Genomic DNA, 5,000 nt, shown 5'->3' on the forward strand with positions numbered 1-5,000 from the left:
ATCAAAAAGTGTTCAAAGATTCAAGAACATTTTTGACGTGATCCTTACTCTGTCTTTTGCCCTCGCCCCCCCCCCTCCCTTTCCCCTCTCCCACCACCATCATATCGTACTATCTTAAATCGAGCGAGAGGAGGAGGGGGAGGGAGTGAGGAAGGGGGAAGGGGGAAGGGAAGCGTAAGAGGGTGGGGGAGGGAAAACAGGAGTGGGTGGGGGAGGGGAAGGGAAAACGAGAGGGGGTGGGTGTGGGGAAGGGAAAACAGGAGGGAGAAGGGGAGGGGGAGTTGTTAGAGGAACAAGGATAGAGGAAGGGGAGGGAGGAGAAGTGTGGATGGAAAAGGAGAGAAAGGAGAGGAAGGAAGAAGGAAGGAGAGATGAGTAAATAGAAGAACAGACATCAGGGAGGGAAGAAAGAACATCGGAATAGGGAGTGGGGGGAGAGGGGGTGAAAGCATAAGAATAACGTAAGTGAAGGAAGGGAGGGAAGGGGGGGAGGGATGACTTGGGGGGGGGGGGCAGACGACGGGACGGACTTACGAGGGAGGGAAAGGAAGGTATCACCAGGGCACAGAAGGAGGGAACACGGAAGGGAAACGAGGAGGGAAAGGGAGGGACGTTCGTCACACGGGGGGAGGGAAGAGGGGTGTCACAGGGGGAGGGGAGGAGGGTCTGACATGAGGAGGAAGGAGGAGGGTACCACGGGGGGGGGGGGGGGGGAGAGGGTATCATTCGAGGGCAGGGGGGGGAGGGGGAGGAGGGACAAGAAAGTAGGGGTGGGGAGGGAGGGGAGGGCGCCGCGATCTGACTCAGCGGGGGAGGAAACTGAGGCTAAGAGTGGAGCAGACACGAGATTGGGAGACCTCGTGTTAAATGAGGCGAGGGTCTTGTTTTATGCCTTTCGGGGCTGTTTTTGCTTTTGTTTTTGTTGTTGTTGTTGTTTTTTGCCTCGTGTTTCGCTTTTCCCTTTATTTCATCTTATTTTTTCGTTTTGGGATTTTTTTTTTCTTGTTCTTTTTTTCCTTTTTTTTTTGGTTTTTGTTTGACGATTTGTTGATTCTCTCTCGCGCGCGCTCTCGTTCTTTTTTTCTCTTGCTTTCTCTCTCTCTCTCTCTCTCTCTCTCTCTCTCTCTCTCTCTCTCTCTCTCCCTCTCTATCTATCTCTCTTCTCTCTCTCTCTCTCTCTCTCTCTCTCTCTCTCTCTCTCTCTCTCTCTTGCATTCTTTCTCTCGATCTCGTTCTCTCTCTCTCTCTCTCTCTCTCCCTCTCTTTATCTCTCTCTCTCTCTCTCTCTCTCTCTCTCTCTCTCACTCACTCACTCACTCACTCACTCACTCATCCACTCACGCATCACTCACTCACTCACTCTCGCTCTCTCTCTCTCTTGCTTTCTCTCTCTCTCTCTCTCTCTCTCTCTCTCTCTCTCTCTCTCTCTCTCTCTCTCTCTCTCTCTCTCTCTCTCTCTCTCTCTCTCTCTCTCTCTCTCTCTCTCTCTCTCTCTTTCAAATCCCATTTCCCTCGACATATCTATTCACAAAAACAGAGAAAAATAAGTAAAACCACAAAAAACCAAAACAAATACTCAAACAATAATAACAACTACAGTAATAGCAACAAAGACAATAACAACAGTAACAAAATCAACAACAACAGTAATAAAAACAAAACAAAAAAAGCAAAAAGAACAATAGCACTGCCGTCACCATCACCACCACCATCACCATCACCACCACCACCATCACAACCAACAACACCACCACCATCACCATCCCTCCCCCGTCACCACCACCCCCATCTTCACCACCATCACCACCACCCCCAACACCACCAGCATCACCACCACTACCAAACCACCATCACCACCCCAACACCACCACCACCACCATCACCACCCCCAACACCACCATCACCACCACCCCTATCTTCACCACCACCATCACCACCATCATCTACACCCCCATCTTCACCACCATAACCTCCCCTTCCCCGTCACCACCACCATCACCACCCCTTCCCCGTCACCACCCCCAACCACCACCACCATAACCTCCCCTTCCCCGTCACCACCCCCAACACCACCACCATAACCTCCCCTTCCCCGTCACCACCCCCAACACCACCACCACCACCACCAAGAACGGCAACAAAACACGAAAAAAATATTTCCCTGACAGCCGATTCCTCCTCCTTCGCGCCGCAGCCTCCCGCGGTTCGAAACGTTGGTCTCCTACGAGGTCTATTTGTGCCTCTCCGCCCTTCCCCGTTCGCTCGCTCCTTCGCTCTCACTCTCTCTCTCCTCTCTCTCTCTCTCTCTCTCTCTCTCTCTCTCTCTTTCGCCGTTGATTCTCTTTTCGTTTTGGATTTTCTTGTTTTTCTTCTCTCTCTCTATGCCTCTCTCTAGCTATCTATCTATTTACCTATTATCTATTCATCTGTATATATCTAAATTCTCTCTCTCTCTCACTCTACATATATATGTATATATATATATATATATATATATATATATATATATATATATATATATATATATATATATATATGTCTGTGTGTGTGTGTGTGTGTGTGTGTGTGTGTGTGTGCTGTGTGTGTGTGTGTGTGTGTGTGTGTGCATATATATATATATATATATATATATATATATATATATATATTTATATATATATATATATATATATATATATATATATATATATATATATATATAAGCTACCTGTCTATCTATCTAATTTCGATCTATCTATCTATCCATCTATATAGCAATCTATCTATCTATTTTTCTATCTGGCTACTTATCTGCCTGTCTCTGCCTATCTATCTGGCTAACTGTCTGTCTTTCTTTAATCAATCAATCTATATATCTGTTTACCCAAATCTCTCTCTCTCTTTCTCTCTATCTATCTATTTTTTCTTCTACATTTCTCCGTCTCCCTTTCTCAAAACATCAAAATGCATGTTAACAAAAGGAAGAAAAAAAAGAATCACAACACGAAGAGTTTTCTTTATTCAAGCTCTGTTAAGTCCTTATGAGAATTTTGATTAGAGCCGAAAGCTCCTGATTAAGTTATAATTAACATGATACGCCCAATTAGCCAAGCCTTTCGCGGAACGCTCGACACCGCAACGAGAAACAGATTTGGAACATCATAAGAAAAACAAACACACAAGCAAGAGGGGGAAAAAAAAACAAATGAAGATCTATACACCAACTTATAAGAGCATCAGCAACGATGTCGTAGGATTGAGTTTCATATTGCAAAGGGGATCCAGTCCTTGTAATGGAGTGATATCCAATGCTGCGGACCAGGGAAGGGAGTCTGTTGCATGGGGGTTCGAACACTATAAACACTAATGCATTTATCCTTCATTTGTCTCGTATCTCAACAGCAGAGAGGGTGTGAGGTTGTGTGTGTCGTGGGAGGTTGTGGAAGAGAAGAGGGGAGGATTGTGGGGGAATGGGGGAGAATTAGTGAGAAGGGGAAGATTACAGGAGGAAAGGAGGATTGTGGGAGAAAGAGGGGGAATAGAGGAGAAGATTGTGAGAGAAGAAGAGGAAGATGGAGGAGGATTGTGGGGACGAAAGAGGGGTAATGGAAGAGTAGGGAAGGATTGTGGAAGAAGATGATGGAAGGGAATGACAGAGAAGGGAGAAAGGGGGGCTGTGAGAGAGGAAGAAGATAAAGGAGGAATGAAAGGGGTGAGGATTCTTAGAGGAGGAAAGTGAGATAGGGGAAGACTCAGAGAGAGAGAGAGAGACAAGAAAGAGAGAGAGAGAGAGTAGAAGAAGAAAGAGATAGAGAAGAGAGAAGAGAAGAAGAGAGAAGAGAAGAGAAGAAGAAGAGAAGGAAAGAGAGATAGAGAGAGAGAGAGAGAGAGAGAATGAGATCGAGAGAAAGAAAGCAAGAGAGAGTGAGAGAGAGAATGAGAGAGGGAGAGACAGACAGAGAAAGAGAGAAACTCGAGAAAGAGAGGGGGAGGGGTGGAGAGAGATGACGTAAGAGCGAAAGGTCGTTAGTGTGTGTGTAGCAAGTGCCACAGATGAGGAAGTGTGAATGGCAACAGTGAGACATGTAGATATTCGAGAGACGTGTGTGTGTGTATATGTGTGTGTGTGTGTGTATCTATGTGTGCGTGCGCGTGTTTGGGTCTGTGTGTGTATGTATCCTCATTGCCATCTTCATCAACATACAGTAACATTCACTCTCCTAATCATCTGCGTGCGTGTGTTTGTGTTAGCGCGTACTTACATACATACATAGGTACATACATGCATGCTTACATACACGCATACATACATACACACAAACATACATACATACACATACATACATACATCACATCACATCACATTACATGCATACATACATACATACATGCATTCCAATAATACATACATACATACATACATACATACAGAGAAGAAGAGAGAGCGAAGAAGAAGAGCGAGAGAGACGAAAATGAATGAAAGGAGAATGGAGTAACATGGAGGGGGTGGTGAGGGGAGGGAGGGGGGTAAAACATGAGCAGAAGGGGGGGGGAGGAGGAGGGGAGAGAGAGGAGGGGGATTTGAAAGGTGGGGAAAGGGGTAAGAGGGAGGAGGGATGAGGAGGAGAGGAGGGGAGGGGAGAGCGAGGAGTGTAATGTGAAAGAAAAAAAAAGTGAAAAGTGAGGGAAAAGGGGAAAACGAGAGAGAAGTGAGGGGAAAAGGAATGAAGAGACCCAGAAAATGAGGCGAAAGGGTAACTAGAAGCGTGAAGTGAGAAGTGAAGGGAGAGAGTAATTAAAGAGAGGCGAGAAGTGAAGGACCAAAGGAAGGAGAGAAAGACAAGAAGTGAGGGGAAAGGGGTAGAAGAGAGGCAAAAAATGAGGGAAAGAGATCATAGAAAGAGAGAGGCGAGGAAAGGGAAAGAGAGAGGAAGGGATCATAAGAAGTGTGAGGTGAGAAGTGAGGGGATAAAAGGAAATGACGGAGAAACGTGAAGTGAGGGGAAAGAGTAATAATAAGA

This window comes from Penaeus vannamei, chromosome 4 (assembly GCF_042767895.1).
Source record: "Penaeus vannamei isolate JL-2024 chromosome 4, ASM4276789v1, whole genome shotgun sequence".
NCBI lineage: Eukaryota > Metazoa > Arthropoda > Malacostraca > Decapoda > Penaeidae > Penaeus > Penaeus vannamei.